At 46.2% G+C, this 27445-nt stretch overlaps 1 long non-coding RNA gene across 2 annotated transcripts in view; it reads left to right on the top strand.

Moving 5' to 3' along the window:
• LOC140908602 (uncharacterized) overlaps positions 1-23782 on the top strand; it is a 140040-nt gene extending 116258 nt beyond the window's left edge. For both annotated transcript variants that reach the window (XR_012157928.1, XR_012157927.1), the window contains exons 4-5: positions 13007-13108; positions 20736-23782. This is a non-coding gene — a long non-coding RNA (uncharacterized lncRNA). The remainder of the gene's footprint in view (positions 1-13006; positions 13109-20735) is intronic.
• Positions 23783-27445: the final 3663 nt, after the last annotated feature.

Genomic DNA, 27445 nt, shown 5'->3' with positions numbered 1-27445 from the left:
GGTCATATGTCCAACCTTCCACTTCATGTAAGAAATGGGGACATATACTTGTTTTGAAATTTTGAAAATGTGTGTCTGGGAGAGGGTTGAGGTGACTGGTGGAAATAGAGAATGAGGTACTTTTACACTTAATCTTGTGATTATAGCATAATTTAAAGGTGGTGTTGCCAGGTTAATTAAAACTCACTGAGGTGAAGGTATGCCTATGCTAGGGGAACTATGCCTGTCTAGCTGCATTGCTTAGTGTAGATGCAGCCTACAATGTTGTTGTGAGGTGGTGCGGGTCCCCACCATCCCAGAGAAAGACAAGCCCCTCTGGACACCAGAGTGGGTGGAGCCAGGAAGCCCTGAGCCCACCCCCCAGGGAGGTCAGGCGTGGCACAGGAACTATAAAGGCCCACAAGAGCTCACTGGGAGGGCAGCAGTCGGGGAGGCCAGACACCTCCAGCCTACCTCCCAGTTGGGAAACCTCAGTGACCTGTGGTGGACCCAAGGGCTGGCCAGGCCTGCCCCAGGCCTGCTACCCGGAGGAGTTGCCAGGCTGTCCCAGGCCAGCTACCCGGAGGAGTTGCTGAGCTTGCCCTGCGCCAGCTATCCCAAGGAACCCATGGTGCTGGACCCCCTTGAGTACATTACCCTGACCCAGGTACCTCAAGAGGAGGAGTACGGAAGTAGCCCAGGGGCAGCTGACCCAAGTCTGGCTGCACCGCTGCCAGAACCCATGTCAGTGTGTTGCGGCCAGGATTCTCTCTGACGCAGCAGCTGGTCCTCTGCCGCTGCTAGGGTCCCGGGCTGGGACACAATGGAGTGGGAGGGCCTGCGTCCCCCCTGCCACACAACTCGCGGGTGGCAGTCTCCCCCTCTCCCAGGCCTTCAGGCCTAGGCTCACTGTTTCTATACTGTTATTGCTCAGCCCCTGCCTGAGGGCCTGAGCACCTGACTCGCCATTGCCCCACCCCGACCTAGGGCCTGGGCTTATGACAGTGTTTATTTCTGCCCTCCCAAAGGCCGCGGAGGAAGACTTCTGTGGCTGGACTAATTCCCTTCTAGGCCTTCTCCCAAACTTAGTGAGGCGGTGGGTGTCCCTACATGTGGTGGAGAATGTGGGCATGACCCCTCGACCACTCTGAAAAGGGGTCGAGGGGGACCATACCCCAGAAAGAGCCATGGATGTGGACAAACTTATCAAGCTCCTGACCAAGAACCAGGAGCAGCAGCAGGCTGCCCAGCTCCAGCAGCAGCTCATCCAGCAGCTAGGAGCACTGGACCTGGGGGTTCAGAACCAGGAACATCAGAGGCAATGCTTGCAGCAACTGGTGACAATACTGCCTCGTCCCGCTGAGTCTCAGCCAGGAGACGCGGCCAGGTCATCCCGCACAACGGCGCTGGTGCAGCTGTCAAAGATGGGACCCAACGATGACCCCAAAGCCTTTTTGGTAACATTTGAAAGGGTGGCGCTGTTTGCAGGATGGGCCCCTGACCAATGGGCCACCCTCTTGGCCTTGTGCTTGACCAGGACAGACCAAACGGCATACAGAGGGCTGTCGATGGAGGATGCAAAGGACTATAGCCAGGTGAAGGCAGCGATCCTGGATGCCTTGGACATCAGCCCGGAAACCTTTAAGCAGCGGTTCCGGAGCCAGACCTACCCCACAGGTGCCAGACACCGGTTGGTGGCCCAAGAGCTGAGGGAAGAGTGCAAATGGGTGGCTAGAGCTGGAGGGGCGGACTGCAGATGAGGTCACTGAGCAAATTATTTTAGAACAGTTCATCCACATCATCCCATTGAGGGGAAGGGCCTGGGTGCTTCGCCATCTGTCAGTGATGCTAGCTGTTGCTGTCACACTGAAGGAAGAGTTCCTCACAGCTGAAGTGCCAGTGGGACCAGCTACCCGAGCCCACCCACTCCCCCACAGCTAGAGCGCCCTAACCCTGAAAGAAAATGGGGTGCCCAGACCAAAGTGTGGAGCCTCCCACGTGGGCAAGAGGCTCACTCAGGGTTCTGGGACAGACACCCCAAACTCCCACATCAACAAGGATCTGCACCCCCCGTGCAGTGTCCCAAGGAGCAATCAGAGTCTCCCCAGTGGCCCGACGGAAGCCCCAACCCAGGGTGGTCACCCGGAACTTGGACCCTGTTTTTCATGCGGGAAATACGGACACTTGCGGTGTGATTGCATGGAGGTGGACTGCAGCTTTTGCCATGTCTGTGTGGAAGAGACCCGGGCCCGGCTGCCACAGGTCCCTAAGATCACAGTTCCTGTAGTTGTTGGGGACCACCCAACCCTGGCCCTGGTTGATTTGAGCTGTGGCCAGACACTAGTCCATCAGACCCTGGGGCCCTGGGCCAACATCCACCTGGGGACAATCGGCTGCAATGCATACCTGGTGATGTGTGGCCATACCCCAGTACCCGGGTACCGCTCACCATGGCCGGAGACACGCATTGAATTATCGTCGGCCTGGTTCCTTGACTAGCATACCCAATGATTCTGGGGCGTGACTGACCAGCGTTCAAGGAGGTCCTCTGCTCAACCCCTGCACTGGAAAGGGGTTTTCCCTGAGGCCCAGCTGGAGGAGGAGGAGGCTCTGGACCCCGAGCAAGGAACCGAGGAACCTGAGGACCCCCGCCTGGATGGGCTGTTGAACCCCTAATTAACACTGACTTTTGCCGCAGTCAAAAAGCAGACCCCACCCTTAGTTGGGCCTGCGGGCAACTAGCCGCCCTTGATGGGGCCAAGATCGACCTATGTCGCACAAATCATTGGCCACATTTTGAGCTACACCATGACCGTCTTTACAGGGTGGAACAGGATCGGTAGACAAAGGAACCATGGACCCAGCTGCTGGTGCCCCGATGCCACCGATGAGCAGGGATGAAGCTCGCACATGACATCCCTGCCACAGGGCACTTGGGCCATGAAAAGACCCTCGTCCGGATTTTGATACAGTTCTTCTGACCCGGTGATCACCAGGAGGTGAGGAACTATTGTAGCTCCTGCCCGGAGTACCAATTAGCGGTTCCTCCCACAGGTACCCAAGGCCACTTTGGTTCCCATGCCCATAGTAGAGATGCCATAGGAGTGGGTGGCCATGGACCTGGTGGGCCCGCTCCCAAGAAGTGCTGCGGGATTGCTGTACTTGTTCGTCATCGTTGATTATGCCACCTGTTTTCCCAAGGCCGTGCCATTGCAGAGCACCACCACCCAAACCATTTTGGTTGAATTAGTGAAGGTTTTCATTCGAGTGGGGCTGTCCCGGGAGATCCTAACAAACTAGGGCACCAATTTTACCTCTCGGCTGTTGCAACAGGTATGCGAGCTTCTGGGAGTTAAACAGTTATGCACCTCCGTCTAACACTCACAGACTGACGAGTTGGTGGAACGATTCAATCGGACCCTGAAGGAGATGCTGTGCAAGTTCTACCCAGAGGAGCTATGCCAGTGGGACCAGCTACTCCTGCCTTTATTGCTGGCCATCTGTGAGGTACCCCAGTCATCAACAAAATTTTCCCCGTTTGACCTAATATATGGCCGCTGCCCACGGGGCCTATTAGACTTAATGCGAGAGACATGGAAGCAGTCTCTGTCTCTGACCCAGGGCCTCCTGAAGTATGTTCTCCAGCTCCAGGAGCACCTCGCTCAGGCCGGAGTCCTAGCGCACAAAAATTTAAAAGCTGCGCAGGAAGCCTAGGTGCGAACCTATACGCAGGAAGTGCAGGTCCATGTCTTTGAGCCAGGTGATTGGGTCCTGCTCCTCCTGTTGTCAAGCAAATCGAAGCTGCTAGCACGGTGGCAGAGACCCTATGAGGTGGCCCGGAAGGTCGGGCCAGTCACCTATGAGGTCCACCAGTCTGACCAACATAAGAAGACCCAGCAATATCACGTGAATCTCTTGAAACCACGGCAGGAGCGGGAGGGCCTATTAATTAAACCTTACCTGCCAGAACCAGAGTTCGGTCCCTGCGTGCCCCTGACAGAGGACCCCACAGGACCCTAGCTCAGGACACGCTCACAGAGGAGCAGCGAAAGCAGGCCCAGTGTCTCCTGCAGGCTTTCAGTGTAACCTTTACAGTCCTGCATGGTTACACAACCCTGGTCCATCATGTCATCTAGACTGAGCCGGGAAGGATAATCCGGGAGACAACCAGGCCCCTGCCGCACCAAATACAGCAGGAGGTCGAGAAGGAGGTACAGGCCATGCTAGCCCTAGGAGTCATTGAACTGTAGCAGAGTGAGCGGCGTAGTCCGGTGGTATTGGTATCCAAGCCTGACAGAACACAGCACTTCTGTATAGACTTCTGATGGGTCAACGCCATCTCGAGGTTTGATGCGTATCCTATGCCCCTCGTGGATGAACTGCTCAGCCACCTAGGGGAGGCCCATTTCGTCACAACCCTCGACCTTAGTAAGGGGTACTGGCAGATCCTGCTCAACCCCATCTCTAAGGAGAAGACGGCATTCGCCACCCCAATGGGACTTTACCAATTTACCCGGATGCCCTTCAGCCTCCATGAGCTCCCGGTGACATTCCAATGACTGATGGACCACCTCCTACGGCCCCATTGAGACTATGCAGCGGCATACTTATATGACATCATAGTCTACAGCCGCCAGTGGGAGGACCACCTTGAGCAGGTAGCTGTGGTCTTGAGATCCCTGCAAAAGGTGGGACTAACGGCCAATCCAAAAATTTTTTCATTGAATGGCAAGAGGCAATGTACCTCGGATACACCATAGGGGGAGGATGGGTGAAGCCCCTCATTGGGAAGGTTCAGGCACTGGCAGCATGCCCATCACCCACCATGAAACGTCAAGTGCGACAATTCCTGGGGCTCACCGGCTACTATCAACAATTCATTCCCCAGTTCACTTCTGTCAGGGTTCCCTCCCCACTCTGAACTCTGGGGTACAGATGTGGGGACCCGCATGAAAGACCCCCTTAGGCTTATATTCCACCATCTTTAGGTTAAAAATTTCTGCAAGGCACAAATTCCTTTCTTTGTCCTTGGACAGTATTGCTGCCACCACCAATTGATTTAAACAAACATTGAGGGAGGGGCCACTTGGAGCCCTATCCCCCAGCAAATATCCCCTCAAGGCCCTTCACCCCCTTTCCTGGAGAGGCTTGAGAATAATATACCAACCAAATAGGTTAACTAGGTGAGAAGAGAGCAGACCCTTGGGTTTTTAGGACACTAAAAACCAATCAGGTTCTTAAAAGAAGAACTTTATTATAAGAAAAAAAAAAAAGTAAAAGAAGCACTGCCCCAGAGAGAGACGAGCCCCTCCAGACACCAGAGTGGGCGAAGCCAGGAAGCTCTGAGCCCGCCCCCCAGAGGGTCAGGCATGGCACAGGAAGTATAAAGGCCTGACCCCAGAGCTCACTGGGAGGGCAGCTGCCGGGGAGGCCAGATGCCTCCGGCCTACTTCCCAATTGGGAAACCCCAACGACCTGTGGCAGACCCAAGAGCTGGCCAGGCCTGCCCCAGGCCAGCTACCCGGAGGAGTTGCCAAGCCTGTCCCAGGCCAGCTACCTAGAGGAGTGGCTGAGCTTGCCCTGCACCAGCTATCCCGAGGAACCCATGGTGTTGGACTACTGTGAGGATACCACCCTGACCCAGGTACCTCAAGAAGGGGAGTCCAGAAGTAGCCTGGGGGCAGCTGACCCTAGTCTGGCTGCGCCACTGCCAGAACCCATGTCAGTATGTTGCGGCCAGGATTCCCACTAACGCAGCAGCCTGTCCTCTGCCGCTGCTAGGGCCCCGGGCTGGGACACAATGGAGTGGGAGGGCCTGCGTCCCCCCTGCCACACAACTTGTGGGTGCAGTCTCCCCCTCTCCCAGGCCTTTGGACCTAGGGCCAGGGCTCACTGTTTCTATACTGTTATTGCTCAGCCCCTGCCTGAGGGCCTGAGCACCTGACTCGCCATTGCCCCACCCCGACCTAGGGCCTGGGCTTATGACTGTGTTTATTTCTGCCCTCCCAAAGGCTGTGGAGGAAGACTTCTGTGGCTGGACTAATTCCCTGCTAGTCCTCCTCCCAAACTTAGTGAGGCGGTGCGGGTTCCCGCTGCCCCAGAGAGAGATGAGCTAATCTCTCTACAGAAGGGTTTTTTCTATTAGTGTAGAAACAGCACTTCCCTGTATGACAGTAGGTAGGACCATATCTATACTACGGGCACTACAGAGGCATAACTATGGCACCATAGCTATGCCACTGTATCCCCATAGTGTAGATGCAGACTACAGTGGTAGAAGGGTTTTTTCCATCTCTGTAGGAACTCCAGCTGCCCAAGTGATAGTACCTAGGTTGATGGAAGCATTTTTCTGCGAACCTTGCTGCATCTACACTGGGAGTTAGGTTGGCATAGCTATGTTGGTGAGGAGCATGGGTGCTGGAACTAAGGGTACTGGGGGTGTTTATACAGTGTTTAAAGTTGTTCAATGACTCTCAGCACCCCCACTATAAAAATTGTTCTAGCACTCCTGGTCAAGACGGTGGATTTTTCACACCTGTGACCAACATAGCTATATTGACTTAAGCTTTAAGTGTAGACCAGGCCTGAACTTTGACTGCACTAGCAGTTTTCTGGGTAGAACAAGTTTTTCCATATTCCTGCGGTAATCTGTCTCCCTCCCTATCCATAATAAAACTACTCTTTGCATGTGTATGTGGTTCAGCAGTACTGTGTATATGAGAGCAAAACTCTCAAGTCATGGAAATGTATAGATTTATAGAATCAAAAATTCCAAAGCATTGTGAGTAATGTTCCAGAAAGAGCAATGAAATCACAAAGCCAATAAAGGGTGAAGCGTAAAAAAAAAAAAATGCTTGGTATTGTTAAGAAATCTGTGTTTAATATATTTCAGGCATTTTGGACAATATTACATTTGGAGTCACATGGAACTTATGCTGTGCACCAGAATTTTATTTTAAATGCACCACCAATTGCATTTTTGAGGGCATTCGATTAGATGTACCAAAGGATTGTGCAAATCCTTTTGTGCTTCACCAAGTATCAGAGTCCTGATCCTGCAAAAGAGGGAAAAGGACGGATATGTCTAACTTCCTGCAGAAGTTATCAACCACTCCCCTCTAACAGTATTGCTGAGTAAGAAAGTATGAGTGTGGGATTGGCATTAGTTGACTTAAAAGCATGAGATGACTAAGCTATTATTCCACAAATCAAGCCTGCTTCTCTGCAACCATACAGGATTCTGGGGAAAAATACAGTTTTGTTCTGGCTCTGGTGTGTGTAATTGAGGACTCTGAGAAGGGGAACATTTCTTGAGTGGCGTATTCTTTCTCACGTTCACTGTGTAGTATAAACCTAGACACAGTTAATAGTCTTTGTTACTCTAATTCAGAACAAGGTCTCTGGAATCCCTGTAACCAAATAATATTAGACAACTTCCCATGCTGGGTCAGCCACAAACACCATTTATTGCCCGTGCACCCCCTTATGGCCAGTGTGCCCAGCTAACAATTCATCCCCTTTTTAGGGTGTTCTCTTTACATTCACACTAAACAAACAGTCTCTCAGGTCCTTCTGACCAGGCTTTTATTCTTTTTTCATTTTCCCAATATAGCAAACCAAATCTGAAAATGACAACTCGGAGATTAACCCTGCTGCTCTTGAACTCTTGCCTCAGGAGTCTCTCATCCATAGCTTACTGCCAGGCATCCTACCTCTGACAGTCTCAACCACGCTCATAACCCCCTTCACTGCAGCTTTCTGCATAGATAGTACACTTATAAAGTTTGCGGACAATACCAAGCTGGGATAATAACGGAAGTCTATAACAGAGCCAGGACTAACACCGAGCCTTCCAAATAGGAGAGATACCCATAGAGCATGATTTCCGTTGGATTTAATATATGTAGGCTCTGTCTTGGTGGACAAAAAGAGCGTGTTCTTCCGTGATGTTTGCTCAGTGAGTTACTTTAACATAATTGAAAAGTCCCATCAAGATGAAGACTAACATGCCTACTGCCATGTTTGCTGGCTGTGTTTTAACCTAGTGAGGAGTATGGTGAAGCAGGGGAACTAACCACCAGCACAGAAGGGGTTAAGCAGAACCTTTGGGCCCAGCTAGCCACGCCTCATTATACCAGCCCGTGTCAGGCCTGGAGCGGGGTTTAGGGCTGACTGGTGGCAGTACCTAGGTAGGCAGTACCTAGCTGTCTCCCTGCCTGAAGGGACTGAGCCCTGGCCTGCTAGCCAGGGCAGCTATTTACAAGCAAGTGCTGGTTCCTTAGCCAAGAGGAGACTGTGGAAAAAACTCCTGGCACCTGAGATAACTGACTGAGTGCTCCCCAGAGACATTGTGAGGCTTGCCCTAACCAGCTTGTGGCTGCCCTGCTCAAAGGAACCTGGGAGCCCAGCAAGGTGCTGTCCTGGACACAAGAGGGATCCTTAAAGGAAGCAAGTCACCTGATAGATTGAACTAGAGGGGCCATGCCCCAAGATGAATGGACTGGTAGGAAGCAGCCCAGGGCAATGAATTCTGACTCCCCTTTGGGAGGGACACCAACCCCCCTGCTCAGGGTCCTGGGCTGGGCCCTGGTGGAAAGAGAGGCCCTGGTGGAAAGGGAGGTCCCTACCCCTCTTCAGCCTTTAAGGCTGAGGCCACTCAGCCAGCAGGGGGCTGAGAGCCAGGCAGTCTAACCACTAGGCTGTCTGGCCACCCAAGCCCTGTTTCAGAGAGTCTTGGCTAAACACAGTGAGTTCAAATGAGTTAGCCTCCGTCTTGACAGGGATTTTCTATCCTGTTAAGCTAATATGACTAAAAAACACAACCTTTTTGCCCATCAAGACAGGACTATATAAAAGTTAGCTCAACCTATCAATGACCATACAGTATTTGGCTAGAATGTAAATGACCATGTAGCATTGTATATGCTAAATTGTATATGTAAATTCATAAGTTCATGTGATGGGGCATAAGAAAAGCATTCCCCCATGCAATCTGCTCATAGATGTCCACATTTCTACAGCTGGTCCATGGCTGTTCTTGCAGTTTCTTCTCTTTGCAGGCCCAGGAGATCCCGTATCTCCTGTCTACTCCAAGCCAGAGCACCATGGCTGGAATGTGTATCATAGAATCATAGAATATCAGGGTTGGAAGGGACCTCAGGAGGTCATCTAGTCCAACCCCCTGCTCAAAGCAGGACCAATCCCCAATTAAATCATCCCAGCCAGGGCTTTGTCAAGCCTGACCTTAAACTTCGAAGGAAGGAGATTCTACCACCTCCCTAGGTAACACATTGCAGTGTTTCACCACCCTCCTAGGGAAAAATTTTTTCCTAATATCCAACCTAAACCTCCCCCACTGCAACTTGAGACCATTACTCCTTGTCCTGTCCTCTTCTACCACTGAGAATAGTCTAGAACCATCCTCTCTGGAACCACTTCTCAGGTAGTTGAAAGCAGCTATCAAATCCCCCCTCATTCGTCTCTTCTGCAGACTAAACAATCCCAGTTCCCTCAGCCTCTCATAAGTCATGTGTTCCAGACCCCTAATCATTTTTGTTGCCCTTCGCTGGACGCTCTCCAATTTATCCACATCCTTCTTGTAGTGTGGGGCCCAAAACTGGACACAGTACTCCAGATGTGGCCTCACCAATGTCGAATAGAGGGGGACGATCACGTCCCTCGATCTGCTCGCTATGCCCCTACTTATACATCCCAAAATGCCATTGGCCTTCTTGGCAACAAGGGCACGCTGCTGACTCATATCCAGCTTCTCGTCCACTGTCACCCCAGGTCCTTTTCCGCAGAACTGCTGCCTAGCCATTCGGTCCCTAGTCTGTAGCTGTGCATTGGGTTCTTCCGTCCTAAGTGCAGCATCCTGCACTTATCCTTATTGAACCTCATCAGATTTCTTTTGGCCCAATCCTCCAATTTGTCTAGGTCCCTCTGTATCCTATCCCTGCCCTCCAGCGTATCTACCACTTCTCCTAGTTTAGTATCATCCGCAAATTTGCTGAGAGTGCAATCCACACCATCCTCCAGATCATTTATGAAGATATTGAACAAAACCGGCCCCAGGACCGACCCCTGGGGCACTCCACTTGACACCGGCTGCCAACTAGACATGGAGCCATTGATCACTACCCGTTGAGCCCGACAATCTAGCCAACTTTCTACCCACCTTATAGTGCATTCATCCAGCCCGTACTTCTTTAACTTGCTGACAAGAATACTGTGGGAGACCGTGTCAAAAGCTTTGCTAAAGTCAAGATACAATACATCCACTGCTTTCCCTTCATCCACAGAGCTATGTGTAGCCGGCATAGTCAGCGTTGCAGTTGTGCAGCTCTCCTTGACTTAAATGAGAATTACAGGTACTAAGTGGCAGGCCCTAAATTAGGAACTTTTAGAATACAGTAGGATGATAAATGTTATTTTAAAGAAACATTGACATCAGTGTTTGTGCTTAAGTAGCATGTAAATGATTGGATATGATACAAAGACCTATCTGGAACCCTTATTACTTTAACATCATTGAGCTGCATATCAAAAAATTCAATGTGGCTGTCACTTTAAAAAGCACGTGAAATTAACTATTGTAGGGGACACACAGGAACATTCTCCTTCCTTAGAAGCAAAAGCACTGGTGTTGCTGACAATAGGAGGTTAGAAAACATTTATTAATGATGGGGTTTCTAATTTTTACTCGTATATCACTAAATTAGTAGCTTTTTTTCTTTATAAAGATGGAAGGGAGGGAGGGGGTTAAACAACTAAGTAATAAATATTGTAACTGAAAATGTAGTCAGTGTAGTATCATTTTTTTTAGTTCTGCTATGAAGTGACTATATTAGTTTCCTACAATTAGAGTAAGAATCTGATATATGTACAAAAAAGTTGTATTCAAAGCAGAGATCGCTGAGAGCAGACTTCAGATCCAAACGCTCCTGGACATGTACTGCATCTATCACCATGACAGGAGTCCAAGCAACCACAAAGTAATAAGAAGGAATCACCAGCAGGTGGAGAGGACTTAAAAAAAGTTAGTTTTAAATTATGTCTGTGTTGAATGCCCCATGCAACCTAGTTTGAAGGGAAGTTAGACCAGAAATCAGGCTTTCTCCCTGTTTATATTACTGCTTTGGCAGTTCACCTTTATGCATGAAATAATGAAAGATCATGGATTCCAGGATCTCTCTGAAAATATATACGCATTCAAGTAAATATTAATTACTTTAGACAGCAGAAATGTTGCCAGGTCATAATAAATGCAGAGCCTGTTCAGCGCCTTTTTTCTCAGGCAGTTATTTCAGCAGTAGGGTCTGCTTCAAAATGTCTAGAAATAACTTATATTCCTCATTCATTAGGACAGAGTTTTCTGGAGCCATTATAGAACACTCAGTTTAAAATCCATCCACGGGGGGGGCAGGCGCTTGGGATCTAGAAAACTCTGTTCACTCCAGAGAGTCTCAGGAGAAATACTATCAGGGGTTCCTACTGATGACATCTTAAGGATAAGGGGGAGACTTACGTCCTTCTTATCAGTCTTTAAATTCCGTGTTCCTTTAAGATAACAACAGAAAGGGCTTTCTAAATAGGTCCCAAATTTAGAGCTGCTTGCAGTACTTGCTTTGACTCTCTTATTTTCTTAGTTTAGTTTCTTGGGCAATAACAATCCAATAAAAGCACCAGCTCCTTGTGCATTAACATCCCTCTCTGCATTCAAATCTTTCCTTTGAAACATACTTGTTATGCCAAGTTTCTCCCCTGCCTTCTGCCCCAAAGATATCTGGACTTTGAGCTCGAGTATGATGTGTATAAACTTCATTGGTTGATTGAGATTGCCAAGGCTTGTTCAGGCAATTCTACCAGAGCTGCAGCTGCAGGAGGCCCTGAGTCAGCCAGGGCTCGCCCCAAAAGGGACAGATTGAAAAATTGAAAGTGTGATGCTTATTGCTCATGCTCCAGTGCCATGTGGTGCAGAGCACAAGCAGCTTCATGCTGAGTCACAGCTCTATGGTGATAAATAAGATGAACCCCTTGAGGGTCTGACATCTTCCCTCTATTGATTCCACTCTCATGCTGTTTTATAGGACACCTCTTCACTACTTCCCTCACAGGCGCTGGCTTCCTCCTTGCCCTGGGGGTGCTCAACCCTTGCTCTGCTCCAGGCCCCACCCCTACTCCACCCCTTCCTCCAAGCCCCCGCCCCCGCTCCACTCCAGGCCCTAACCCCACTCCACCATTTCCCCCAAGCTCCTCCCCCGCTCCGTCTCTTCCCGTCCAGTTCTTCCCCCTCCCCCAAGCACACCCTGACACTGCGCCTCCCTCTCCCCCCAGTGCCTCCTGCACAGTGCTGAACAATTACTTAATAAATAATCATTTTCTGTTCACTGGAATTTTCCTTTGCACAATGTGTTTATTTCAATGCATGTTTTACTATTGTTTTCCCTAAAACTCCTATCTCACCATCAGCGTTAAGAAATTCAATGCAAAAAACTATGGTAATGCAAAGTGATAGTTGAGAATTTAAACTCCTAAATCAGGAAATCAAACCATCTGTAATTATATTGTAGCTCAGCTGTGTTGCACATAGTTGACTCAACCCTGCATCAAGCAGAAGTCAGGGGATTTCCTGTGTTATTTATCTTGCGTTATATATGTTTCATATAAAATCAAAACACATGTTTATAGCATCATTTTACTGACATTACACTACATTCAGGTGTGACAGATATGGCAATTTCCTGCAATATTTTTGGGTGATTTTATCACATTAAGTGTATATCGTTGTGGCCCAAGGATTGTGTGTAATTCTATGGGGGAGGGTAATCACAGCTGCTCCAAGAATTAAGAACAGTCAGGGTGATTAAGCAAATTCCCTAAGATTGTAACATCTCCAGGGTGGCACCACCACCTACTCATATATACTGGTTCAAACTGGATTTTTCAGCATCTAAGACCAAGAAAAGACTTTTGGATAAATAACCTGAGTTTAAACTGACTTAAAAGGGCCTTCTTTCTGATCCAGAAAGGTTAGGACCTTCCATCCCAGGTAGCCTGAATCCTCCCTTGGAAGGGTTGGAAGGACTTTGGCCAACTGAAGCCCCACAAAACTGATGGGTGACCTCTGGTAAGTCTTGAGCATGTGTACAGGAACTTTTATTGATTTTTGTTTTGTTTTGTTTTTTAATACATTTTCTTTGTAATACTTCGATCTTAAGAATAAATGTTTGCTTATAAGGGCTGTGTGGTAACCTGTCACTGCTGGCAACTACAGCTGTTCATAACCTTTGAAAGAAAGCAAAGTGCAGACACTGGCCTGTTTATGCCACCTTGCTTTCTGGGGATATTACCGTGGAGGCAGGAACTACGCAGCCTGCAAAACCCCCAGTCAGGAGAGAGAGAAAGGCAGGTCTCTGCCCAAGAGAGGTGACAGCTGAGGAGCCAGGAGTCTAGAGTGGGTGCCGTTGGCAAATCCCAGAGGGGAAATACAGGGCACTGTGATCTATGACAATGTGAATTGCCATAGTACCAGCAGTGTATAAGCAAGTACTATAGAAGGGAAAACCATAGAGAAGTCTCATAGTTTTTTTGGGAAACAAATCGTTAAAAGAGACAGAGAAAAACGAATTATGAACAGCTGAAGAAAGGTCAGCTGCTTGAGCTATGGGAAAAAAAAAAAAGGCAGCTCAATACCGGGGAACAGAACAGAGCGCAGCTAGTACAGTGGTTCTCAGTCCGCGGCCCACTTGCGGCCTAATCAGCACACTGCTGCAGCCCATATGACATCCTCAGGGCCATACAGGTAGTATATATATTGTGTGGGTGTGGCCCACATAACACACAAAGAGCTGCATATGTGGCCCACAATGGTAAATAGGTTGAGAACTATTGAGCTAGTAGATCTGCTGTACAGAAAAGGAATGATGGTCCATGTTCCCAAGAAGCATCCAGCCTACTGGTTGAGGGTCCATCAAGCAGGGGAAATCTTGTAACTGACTCCTTGAAGGGAGCCCTGAGAGAAGCTGATAGAGGCAGCAACCGTATTCCATTGGGATCAAAGGCACCTCTGCAACAGGAATTGTGGACAGATTGAAAGTTAGAGCTAGAGAGGCTCTGATGGGAGAGAGACAGAGTGTGAGTAGAAACCCACCTGCTTGCAGACAGAGCAACAGAGCGAATCGGGAGAGGCAGCATCAGTACAAGAGAGAAGACAAGTCAAGTACCAGCTTGAGGAGAAAGGGAGAAGGAGAAGGAGCAACATCAACAGCTCCAGATGGAGAAACTGCACCCACAGAACCATAGGTGAAGCAAAAACCCATCTCGGTGGGTAGCACAGATTCTAAAATGCTTCCTCACTTTAGAGTGGGTGATGACATGGATGTGTTTTTAAATACCTTAGAACAGTGGTTTTCAACCCTTTTTTTAATTTGCAGTCCCCTAAAAAAAAACAAAAAACTTTGAATGGACATGCAGCCCCTTTGGAAATCTTGGACAGAGTCTGCAGACCCCCAGGGGTCCATGGATCACAGGTTGAAAACCACTGCCTTAGAAACAGGGCGTGAATTGAACAAGCTGATGGACATAGTATGGCATGTGCCTCTACTATTGTGAGGGACAAAGGCTTTGGACATTTCCCCTCTAATGGACAGAGAGAACTATAAAAATTATGAGTGATGTAAACAAGCTTTTCTGCAAAAGTTTAAGCTGACCTATGAAAGGTTTATGAGAGGGTTTGGGGGGTTCAAAAAAAAAGGAGAAATGACCAATGGTGAGGTTTTTTTAATTCAAATTAAGGGTTATGTATGAAAATAGGGAACTGTGGGGGGGAGGAGGGATTACTACAGTCAATGAGGCCTACAAATTAATGGGTTCTGAACAATTCTATACACTCTGCTACCCCAACTTGAAATCTCAGTTAATAGGTAAAATCCCAGATATGTAACTGTAGCTGGGAAGTGGGCAGACCATTTTGTGGGGATTGAGCCTGGGTTTGATAGAAAACCTGACAGGAATGAAATGGGATCAGAGCACAAGGATCAGGCCCAAGCAGAAACCCACATCCAGTGGGGAGGGAAACCACTTCCAAGAAGCCCTGAGATTGGAATAGCAGTGTTCCATATGTGGCCAGCAGGGTCACTTTGCCCATGATTTTCCTCTCTGCTCACTGAGACACAGTGCAGTGCTGGAAGGGGCAGCTATACCCCAATCTCATAGTTAATTGTGTGACTAACTGTCTGGAGACAGGGAGTCCCACATCCAGTCTGCCAATTACACATACTGTTCATGCTAAGCCATTCACACCCCAAACCACCACCCACATGTCATGCTGTACCCCGCAGTGGAAGCGAAAGGTGGTAGTCAGTGGGGAGACGTTCATTAGATGGAGAGACACTGGGACTGCTAAAATTAAGTTAAGCCCCATGTCAAGAAACCCCACCAAATGTCCCTCAAATGTGAAATCTCAGTTAAAGTTCCTCATGGAAAAGCCTTCGCTCTACCTACAGCAAAGATTTCTATGCAGGCCCAGATTGGTCAGGGGTGCTGTAAGCAGAAGGGATAAATCAGACCTCAGTTAGCTTCAAACCTGTGAGAGACTGTTGTAGCCAAAATGCAAATAGTATAGATGACAGGGAGGAGGGGTGTGGATCTCCCCATGTCAGTATACAAGAGGAATCAAGTTACTTTCCCAAAGTATGGAAACAAATACCGGAGGGGGCAAATGCGTCTACTTAGGAAGAGCTCTGTGGTAACTCATAACTGCTGGAAATTACAGCTATTCATAGCCTTCAAAGAGAAAGCAAAGTGCAGACGCTGGCCTGTTTAGGCAGTCTGGCTTGCTGGGGATATTAGGGATGTCAGGGATATTAGGCAGGGAACGAGTGCAGTGTGGAAATACCCTGGTCAGGAGAGAGAGAGAGAGATCTCCACCCAAGAGAGGTGATGGCTGAGGAGCCAGGAGCCTAAAGTGGGTGCCCTTGAAGGACCACCTGTATATCCCAGTTGCCTTGAACTGTGTTATACAGGTTTGGGGCATGCAAAAGTGACAGTAAGCCACCTTTGCAGACCTCCCTCAAGTTACCCAGTGCTCCAATCAGTTGATTCTAAGGTTCTTTCCCTTGTGTAGTCATTTACATCTATGCAAAATACATGTAAAACTCTGCCATCACTGCATTTGAGTGGAGAATTTTGATTTGTGTAAGGACTGTTGTCCCCTTACGAAAACTCAGTGGCGGTGTTTTGGTTGGCTAGCTCCCAGTACCAAAAGGAAGGGGAAGGGTCAGGGTTGATAGGAAATCAGGACACTGAGACTGAAAGTCCCCAGGAACAATGGGGAGAGGCCAATGCTCCAGGTCAGCCTCATTGACAGGGCAGGCAAGCTAATCAGGGAGTCAGGAAGCCAGGGGGTCCTGTCCTCCATGTGAGCTGGAATTGCCTGGGTCAGACAGAGTGGGGCTGAGCTAAGGAGACAGCAGGGCAGACATGTCAAACCTGGGGGAAAAATGCAGAAATTGGGGTTGGTCTTGGCTTAATTGGTTTGTGAGTTGCTTGTTGGCTAGTTTTTGGCTTGTTGCATTTTTTTTATCAGCTCTTGGCAAGGGGGGGCAAGCAGGAGCAAGGGGGGGGAAGTCAGGGGTGCACAGTGGGCCCACCACAGTCGCAGACTGCATACTGGGGGGATCTAGTCACATAGAGTGTTTGGATTCTTAGGGATTGGCTTGTTTTAGCCTTTTACTGAAATGGGATTAGCTTGATTTTTTGGCTTATTGTGAAAGTCAGGGTGCTTATTTACTGCGTGAAAGTTGGCAACTGTGGAGCAGGGGCCCAAGCTGTGTTGGGAGCAGAGTCACAGAAGCAGCCTGGAGAGCAGACCTGTCCTGGGAGGAGAGCTGTAGCAACCAGAGCCAGAGAGGCCAGAGAAGCAGCCCAGGGATCTGGAAGCAGAGCAGCAGCAGCAGCCGTGCTGAGGCAGAGTGGAACTGGAGCTGGAGCAGTCCAGAGCCAAGTGCAGTGAGCAAGGGGAACCCTGGGCAGCAGGCCCAGCACAGAGAGATGCCCCCAGCCAAGACACCTGGCAGGCCAGACTTGGAGGGGGATTGTAACCTTGACGGGGCAGGGGTGACGCTGGGAAGAAGGGTCCTGCCACCTGAAGTCTGAGGGCATGTGGCTGCCGCCAGAGCAAGTGTCCAACCCGCAGCAACCCTGAAGCACAGCCAGGGCCTGAGAAGGAGATCTGGGACTTGTGAGGAACAGACTGAACTTCCCTTACAATCCAGAGACTGCTGGTTGTGATGTCCTCATGCCACAGAGTAGGGTTATGTGTTTTCCTTTAACCTTTCCCATTTTTTCTTACAATTTATTAAACAGCAATCAATTAAAAAAAATATTTGCTTTGAACTGTATGTAATGATCAGTGGGTCAGGGAAGCATCCAGTGCAGAGAGAGCACCCTGGAGTGGGAACACCCTAACCCCTACCCTAAGTGACCATGACAGCTTGTGGGTCGAGTCCCCGAGGAATCCTGGGCCCAGCCTTGTTGGGGTTATGAGGACTCTGCCACACAAGAGTGGAAGGGGAGCCTCTGAGGTCAGGCAGCCTCTGGGTAAAGGAAGTGGGAGTGAGGACTCAGATCCTTTCGCTAGCCCATTTCACCGGGGTAGTGTATAAGCCAGAAAAGTTCCCCACAACAGCAGGACCATTCCCCCGCTTCCATTTGGAACTGCTCTATACCTGCTCTAAGAGATAAATATATTAATGAATGAAGTCTCTCAAAACCTGTGTGTAGTTGATAATTATTCCCATTGTACTGCTGGAGAAACTAAAGCACAGAGAGGAGAAATATCTTAAGCAAAGACACTTGGTCTGACAGTAGCAGAACTGAGGCTCTAATTCAGGTAGGGGCATTTGAGTACTACTGCAAAGAAGTAATAAATTATAGTAACCAGGAACAGAACTCATATATGTGGACTCCCACTGCTGTGCTTTAACCATTAGATCATACTCACTCTCAAAGTTTGCCAGAGTGTGGTTCTTCAGAAGGGATGAATCAACATGGTCCACACATCAGAAGGGGAGACTGGAAGATTATAAGCAAAAATTCATATAGGCTTTCATTGAAAACTTAAGATGAGGACAGTGGAAGGTTAAGCACTGGTAAGAGGTCATTGTATGTAAATGAAAGTGGAAAGCACTGAGTTAAGTAAGCTGATTATTTATCTTATTAAACTTCACTTGACTATCTGTCTGAGGGATACATAAATGCTAATGTGACCCTGTGGAGAAAGTATTCTTGAAAGCCTAATAAATTTGAATAGTAGATAGATATCCTAGAAATAAATACTCAGGGCAATGGTAAAATGGCACTTACAACAATACCACTTAGACATTAGAGACATTACAGTAATTGGTTTCATGTAAAACAGATAGCTAAAGACATTGGATTAGTTCCCAGGAGCATGCTAGAATACATATCAGAGATGAGTTCTTTAATTGAATGCATCTTGGTATAGGTATAACAGCATAAACCATATAAAGTATGTCACACACCTTAACAATTATGGCTACATTTCATTTTCCACACCATCCTGTCCCCTTTAAGTATCTTAAAGGTACAGTAGCTAATCTATTTGTTTAAATTATGCTTTTATACTCTGTAGGCAGGAATCCCACCATCATGAGTTTTCCTGCAAAAAAAACCTAGCACAGTACTGGAGCAATATGAATATATTATGCATTGATAAAGAATTTATCAATGTGATGCATATTTAACATATGTGCACTTTAAAATTCATTTATATTGTGAAGGAATAACATTTTCTCTACTTCCTGTGGAACATATTTCACATTTTATTGTCTAGGAATATAAATTATAACCCTGCTTTCTGCATTCTCAAATTTGTTCCACTGGACTAGGTTACAAGACTAATTTTTAAGGATTTTTTTTTTCATTTTCCATTTTAACTGTCCTCTTAGAAGCTGGGAAATAATTTGCACCTACCTTTTATGTCCTTTTCCTATTTGATTAGTAGTAATCTTACTTTATTTGAAAAGAGCAGAAATTAAGAGGCCTGATTCTCCACTAACTTCCACTGTTTGAAATATAAATCCATAGATATTAAGTCAGAAAGGATCATTATGATCATCTGTTCTAATTCTTGCAACAAGGCCAGTAACAAGGTGCAACATGTCTATCATTGCCCAACAACAATTGCAAATTGTGAAGGGCATTATCATAAAACGATAGCTTTGCAAATAAAAGGCCAAATGCAGTGCAAATGAAATAAAAATATTACCATGCAAATGTAAGAAAATATTAAGATGTGAATAAAGAATTTTTTTTAAAAAGTTGTGATTTCCTTGGGATAGTAAATTAAATCCAGAGATTGACTTGCTGTAACATGATTATTGAGCTAATTCTTGTTGATGGGTTATAAAGATGAAGTCATCCAGTATCTTGAATTTAGTCTACTAGTTTCCTGACACTTAAAAGAATGTTTTCAATGTTTTAGGTGCACATCAGAGCTACTTTTAAATGTTATCATGTGGATTGAAACATTTTCTAGAGTCTCATTTTTTATTAAAAAAAATCTATTTCTCCATTACTGCAGGGAAAAAAAATAGACAGTAAGACCAACAATTTCATATTAAGATGCCTGAAGCTGGCTCCTAAGTAAGTGGCTAAGGAACTATAACACTCATTTACTACTTTGGGAGCTGTAGGGACTCAGTTCCTTTGAAAATAAGACTACATATTAAGGAGTCTATATTTAAATTTAGATGCCTAATGTTGTGTGCCTGCGTTTGAAACCATTACCCTAAGTTTTTATGGATCACAGAAAAATAATGGTCAAATCATGCTCACCTTATTCACCCATTCATACTCCAATTCAAAAAAGTGGGACTACTTGTGTGACTAAAGCAAGTTAGATTTGGACAAATGTTTTGTGCTGGCTCCTCACTGGTGTACACCAGCAGCTTAGTGCCAAAAACGTTAAGGGTTTTATTAATTTATTTTAGGAAAAGTTAACAATGAGTAAATAAACTGGGCTTAGAGTGTCACAATCTCCCTCCTGGTCTCTCTGCTCCTCCAGTGAGAGAGTAAACTGCACAGGTCTATACCCAGCACAAGATTCATTTTCTGACATGCCAGTAGATTGAGGGCATGCTGGGGACTTAGAGTGAAGTCTCCACCCACTTTCAACCCATTTCCACCCACTTGTGTTGGGGAATGAAGTACAGTGGTTCCAAAGAACCTACTTCCCCTCTTGTACTGCTACTCATCATGCAGTCACCAAAGCAAGGGAGTAAAGGGCATTTTATACACCTTACTCATTTGTGCACTGTGCAAGCCAGGCCACAATTTGGCCCCCAGTGGGCATTCAGTAGTTAACAGTTCTTAAAATTTCCAAACATAAAACACATGTTAATATTCAGATCAAATCAACCAAAGGCATAAACTTACTAGCTATCATGCCTTCAAGCAACGTGCTGTGCTGTGCTTTGCTTCTCTTCTTTAACAATACAATTATAAGGGAACCTAGAAAAGATGGTATTCTTGTATATTAAGGGATGAAATATTTATTACATCTTTTTGGATTATAAATATTGTGGAGAATATTGGAGCCAAGTTTTGAGAGAACCTCTCTCTTACTGTCATTTTTTCCATTACTAGTATGTCATTTTTTCCATGACTAATGTGTCACTTGTCCTGGTTATCCTGGCTTTAACATTGGGTTGTTCTCTCTTTTTTTCCACTAGGAATCTAGCGTCTATTATGCAGTCACCCAATCAGTTTACCTCCTTTTGACACAGTTTACCAACTTGACTGGTAATCCCAGAAGACTGTCAGAGCCTATGGGAGAGTTAATACAGCTACTGCTCTGATCCAGAATGGTTGGATTTCATGGCATCCTCATCACAGATGGAAGACTCACCCCATTCACTAATTGATTTTTCCATAAATCTTACAAAGTTTGCAAGAGGTCAGATATCACTGATAGCAAATTAAAGGGGATTCTGGAATGATTCTCTTATTTTTATGTACATGTTCATGTCATTATGAGCTTTTCCAACATTAATTACCACTTATTGAATGCTGACAGTGTGAATTTGGGATCTGGCTGAAATTTATCCATGGCAGTCCTACTTCTTACTGTTGAATGATGAGATCTCAATTGTTTATCTACATAGAACTTAGTAGGGAAGTGGATCCTGAGTAGATCTGGTGCAACAAATATGTTTTTTTTTAAAAAAAAGACCCTTTGGATTTCAGGCCCCTGTTTGTTGTCATTTGTATTATAACTGAGTGTTTACTTTGTGGACACACAAATCTGATCAATTGGGCTAGGCACATACAAAACTGATTGATGGGGCTGGGTGAATGTAATGCCTTCTCCATCTTTCTTTCAGATTTTATCCAACAAAAGAGGAGGGCTTCTGCATAGATGCTGACATTTTAAGATTCATGTGCAGCTTCTGAAAAGTAAAATATTTTCCATCATCAGCTACACTTTTGTCCCCAACTGATCCCCCAATTAAACATTATAAAACACAAACTTTGGTGGCAAGTAATTAGGATTGCTGCACACAAAACATACCTGACAGAAACCCACAAAGGCAAGGAAATGAAAAGTTAAGCCACCTAAGAGTGTGTGCACTCTATTCCTCCTCCCACAAGCATATGCCTTACTATTATACAACTACCCTACACTGCAACGTTACTCTACACCCTTAGAGATGTAGACTTTCTATCACCCTCTTAACTGCCTTGCTGCACACACCCCTTTACCAAATTATCCTCTCCCACCCCAACCAAGTAATACACCAATTTTGTGGGAAAACAATCTGGTAAAGGGGGGGCTGTGTAGAAAGGCAGCAGACAGACTTAAGTTGCAGTGCTAAAACAGTCAAAGCAGACTGCACCATAGATATCAGCAGTAACAGATAATACTATAGCATATTTAAAATCCACAACCAGGGCTTAATTTGTTCCAGGGCTAAGCCCCAGCATCTCTAGGCTTGGCAGTTCAAAGCCCTGACATCTCTGGGTTTGCTGCATCAGTTATGAATGTAAAAAACTTCCTTGACCCCCAGCACATAATATCTTGAGCCCTGGCACTTCTTTCGTTACAAATTAAGCACTGCACCCAACCAATGCTGACAGCATGCGGGCTCACTGAAACTGAAGCCCCGTAGATTTTTCAAAGCCAGGACCCAGCTATGGCATCAATAGATATACCCAGTGGGAGGCCACGTGTTCAGATAGCTACACATAGGCAGAGACCCTACAGCAGGCTCTGAGGCACAAAGTCCAGAAAAAGAATGCTGAAAGATCAAGCTCTATAAGGCAATACCTCATTTATCTTGGTACTGGAAATAATGATTGCAGGGCTTGGCCAGACTGCATTAACCATCAAGCATTGGCCAGACAGGGTTCGGGCAAAAGTATGGCCATAGCAGTGCACCAAACATCATGAAAGCTACACATGGACCTGTTCTCCTTTACAACTGTTAGAAGCAGAGAAGCCAGTCTGCAAAGGAAGCCAATGGGGGCTGCAGGAAGCGGCGCGGGCCAAGAGACGTTACAGCTGCCACTTCCCGCAGCCCCCATTGGCCTGCAGCAGTGAACCGCAGCCAGTGGGAGCTGCGATTAGCTGAACCTGCAGATGCAGCAGGTAAACAAACTGGCCCAGCTCACCAGGGGCTTTCCCTGAACAAGCGGCATCCCAAGTTTGGGAAACACTGCCAAAGAGCCATGTTCCAGAGTAGGTAGTGAAGCACCAGTTTTATCTTAAAGCATGAATCACCTGTTTCTAGGGAGGTGCCACAGCAGCCTAATCATGCTGAGATGTCAATGCAACAGGGTCCATAGATGTCAGTCATTCCGAAGCCATGCTGCACCAATCCGACAGGGTAACTCATTTTTTAAGGTATGTGTGCTATAATCATTTTCAAGATACTGCAGCACCAACCAAGGCGAAGTATTGGACCACTCAGTAACCCCAGCCCTAAATAGAAGCATCAGGTTAACTACAATGTGAGTACACTATGAGATGTGGAGGCCTGTTTCGGAGTTGCCAAAGCTCACTCTAAGACCCTGCCTGAAGAGCCAACGCTTACAGTGTGCTTAGCCCAGGACCGTCCCTAGGAGGGTATGGGGCCCAGGGTGGAAGTGACAGATTCGTCTCTTCAGGGACAGACCGTGCCAGCCAATCGCACTGGCCTGTGGGGTCCCAAAAAGTGCAGGGCCTGGAGCGGTTGCCCTGGTTCGCCCTACCCAAGGGACAGCTCTGGCTTAGCCTCACTTTAATAGTGTGCTTCAAACAATGGCTTCAACCAGAGGGAGCTCCTAGACCATCTGTGGCAAACAAATAATTGGTAGTTGATAGTACCACTGGGCTGTACCATTCACATTACAGGGTTGGACTCCCCTCCCCCCATTGACATGTGTCATAAATATAAAGGGAAGGGTAAACCCCTTTAAAATCCCTCCTGGCCAGAGGAAAAATCCTCTCACCTGTAAAGGGTTAAGAAGCTAAAGGTAACCTCGCTGGCACCTGACCAAAATGACCAATGAGGAGACAAGATACTTTCAAAAGCTGGGAAGAGGGAGAGAAACAAAGGGTCTGTGTCTGTTGGTATGCTGCTTTGCCGGGGATAGAACAGGAATGGAGTCTTAGAACTTTTAGTAAGTAATCTAGCTAGGTATGCGTTAGATTATGATTTCTTTAAATGGCTGAGAAAAGAATTGTGCTGAATAGAATGACTATTTCTGTCTGTGTGTCTTTTTTGTAACTTAAGGTTTTGCCTAGAGGGATTCTCTATGTTTTGAATCTAATTACCCTGTAAGGTACCTACCATCCTGATTTTACAGGGGTGATTCCTTTACTCCTATTTACTTCTATTTCTATTAAAAGTCTTCTTGTAAGAAAACTGAATGCTTTTTCATTGTTCTCAGATCCAAGGGTTTGGGTCTGTGGTCACCTATGCAAATTGGTGAGGGTTTTTACCAAACCTTTCCGAGGAAGTGGGGTGCAAGGGTTGGGAGGATTTTGGGGGGAAAGATGTGTCCAAACTACGTTTCCCAGTAAACCCAGTTAGAGTTTGGTGGTGGCAGTGGTCATTCCAAGGACAAAGGATAAAATTAATTTGTACCTTGGGGAAGTTTTAACCTAAACTGGTAAAAGTAAGCTTAGGAGATTTTCATGCAGGTCCCCACATCTGTACCCTAGAGTTCAGAGTGGGGGAGGAACCTTGACAACATGTGAGGGGGAGCTGCCTTAAAAACTCATTGGCTTTACTTCTGAAGGAGGCTTGATTCCTAGATGGTTGGTAACCATAACACTTTTCAAATGTAACTCCTCCGACAAAATTAGTAGTCTGACCAGGTCTACTTTTTGACCTTATGTTGGGTTCACCTCCAACAGATATGTATATTTTAAAGAAAGAATACATCTGCTGATCTTGTGAAGCATAGTAGTTTGGCGGTGAATTGCATTTCCCTCTAATCTCCAAGAATCTACTAGTTTTATCAAAGATGCTGTTTAAGTTCTTCAGAAAGGTGTTTACATGGAGCCAAAGTCTGCCTTCAGTTACTGGCATACATATGTAACTCCCACTAATGTCAGTAGTAAATGCATGTGCTTTCACTACTCAGTGCAGACAGTCTCTAGACTCTAGAGACTGTGTCTGCACTGAGTAGTGAAAGCAATCAGTGCTGCTTTTTTTTTTTTTTTTTTTTAGAGTCGGGAGACACTGTGTACTGGACTTCTTTTTCATCCCCAGGCAGTTAGCTAGTAAGTCTCTCCTGCTTTTATTTTTACTGCTGCAGCAGTCCTAAAACTACGTCTACTGCAGGAGTTGCTCCCATATCTACTGGGGTTTTTTTTATACCCTTTTCTTAATTTGACATCTTTCTTCGTGCATCTCAGAATCCTGCTAAAATTGACACATTATTGCAATTCATCCAAATTGAGACAATCTTAAATTCTGTCACAAAAATTAATGTTAATATATTAACACAGAGTGCACAGTAAAATAGGGTGTGGTCCTTCATGTGGAAAACTCCCATTAGACTGGAGGGCTCACAAGATCAAGACCCATCAATTCAGCCTTCCAATAGCATTCTCCCCTGTTCTTGTTTAGAAGAAACGTTTGGATTTTGAGAGGTTAAACCATGCAAAAAATTCTCGGGCCCAACCCTCCTGCACTTCTTTTTGTTCATGTGCCTGATTGCTGCCTCTTCAGTTTCAGGTTTGTTGCTACTTTTACAAGTAAACACCCTACTGAAGAGCATGAGAAAAGGCATATATGTGAACTCTTCCCAGAGCTGTGGGTGAGATCAATTCAACTGATCTTTAAAAAAAATTGTAAAAAATGAAACCGATAAAATGTTGCCAATGCACAAAATAAGCAAATGGAACAGACTTTTTAGCTAATTTCTTTCATTTACAGGAATCTTAGAAGCAATTACATTTATTTGTATAATCATATTTAAATATAGAATTACTGAAGGTACAGCATTTTACAGGAATGTTATTTTTCAAGCCAACAGAATCCCTGTAACTTCATCCTTAAACAGCATGCCTCCTTGCTATTACAGCACTGCCAACCCCAAGCATTCAGAAACCATCAGTCAGGCCCTCAAAAATCATGAGATAGCCTTAAACATAATAAAATTTGGGTTCCTTTTGGATTTTGAGTCTTAGGATTCAAGTTTTCAAGCTTTTCTCCTGAACCATGAAGGCTAGAAACTTACTTTTAAAAAATGAAAGCTCAGAGTCTCATATAAATCATTGGATTCTAGGACCTGCGGCTTTAAGCAAAACACTGCATATCACAAGACTCGTGATAAAATTGCAAGAGTTGGCAACACAGTGTAATGAACAGTGTCTTGCCTCTGATATAAACTGTATGTGCTATATAAACCTTTGAGTTTAACATATATTGAACTGTACATTTTTCCACCTAAACATTAGCCGTTGAATGGGCTAGCTTTATTAGCATCCTAGTAAATATTCTCTCTCTCAAAAACAGAAAAAAAAAAAACATGCTGAAAGGCAATCAATGAGGCTAATGAGATTTCCTGTGAATCACCTGCTATTTGCATTCCGTTAGATCACATGTCTTTGACAGAAATAGGGAAAACATTTTATTAAATGCACATCAGGATTGCTGTAAATACTGCAAAGAAGGTGGTGGGGAGCCCAAGACATAAGCTAAAACAGAATAAATACAAGGGTGGGCCAAAAAACAACAATATTTCTTCAAACTATCAAAAATAAGAAAAAAGTAATGAGGAAAAGCTGTGCATAACCTTGAGACCAAAGAATGAGGCACCAGAGAGAGCAATGCACTGAGGCAATCTGGTACCAAATCAGCAATGGACAATAATGATAAATGACTACAGGAAAAAAACCTTTTATTGTATATACTACTGAGCAATCCTGGGCAACTGCTTGATGTATCGGGGATGAAACCCCAAGCATACCAAGTAACTCACCAAGTTCTCCTCCTTCCTCTCTAATTTCTCCTTCAGCATATGCTTCAGAACAGTGTTTCCCAAACATGGGACGCCGCTTGTTCAGGGAAAGCCCCGGCAGGCCGGGCCGGTTTGTTTACCTGCCGCGTCTGCAGGTTTGGCCGATCACGGCTCCCACTGGCCGCGGTTCGCCGCTGCAGGCCAATGGGGGCTGTGGGAAGCGGCGGCCGGGACGTCCCTCAGTGCCGCTTTCCGCAGCCCCCATTGGCCTGCAGCGGCGAACCGCGGCCAGTGGGAGCCGCGATCAGCCAAACCTGCAGACGCAGCAGGTAAACAAACCGGCCCGGCCTGCCGGGGCTTTCCCTGAACAAGCGGCGTCCCAAGTTTGGGAAATACTGCTTCAGAAGATCCTCCTCTTACCCTTTCAAATTTTCTGTGGGGGATCTGTCTTTGGTCCCTGTCTCTTCTCCTTCTCCATACCTTCTCTCCAGACCTGTCTCCTATCCAAATGAAAATCTTGGCCTGTCTCTTGGACATTTCCTCGTAGATGTCTAACCGTCAGCCAAGCACAATATGGATAAAACAGAGCTCTTAATATTCCCCCAAGCTTTCCCCATTATCTCCTTTCTTGATCACTGTAGCACTACCACCATCTTGCATACTATGCGGGCCTGTTACCTTGATGTCATCTTTGATTCGGATCTGTCTCTAGGTCCTTGCATCTAAGCAATGTCTAAACCTTACAGATTCTTTCTGCCTAAAATTGCTAAGATATGGCCTTTCCTATGCATCCACACAGCTAAAACTTTTGTCTAGGCTTTCTCCTCTCATGTCTCAATTACTACAACATCCTTCTCTCTGGCCTTGACAAATACAGTCTTACCCAGCTCATATCCATTCAGAATGCTGCTGCAAAGATAATTTTCCTAGCAGGTTACTTGGACCCTGTTACCCCACTCTTTGCATCCCTCCACCGTCTCCCCTTTTT

The sequence above is a fragment of the Lepidochelys kempii genome, chromosome 3 (assembly GCF_965140265.1).
Source record: "Lepidochelys kempii isolate rLepKem1 chromosome 3, rLepKem1.hap2, whole genome shotgun sequence".
Lineage (NCBI taxonomy): Eukaryota > Metazoa > Chordata > Testudines > Cheloniidae > Lepidochelys > Lepidochelys kempii.
This window is presented reverse-complemented; position numbering and strand designations above follow the sequence as displayed.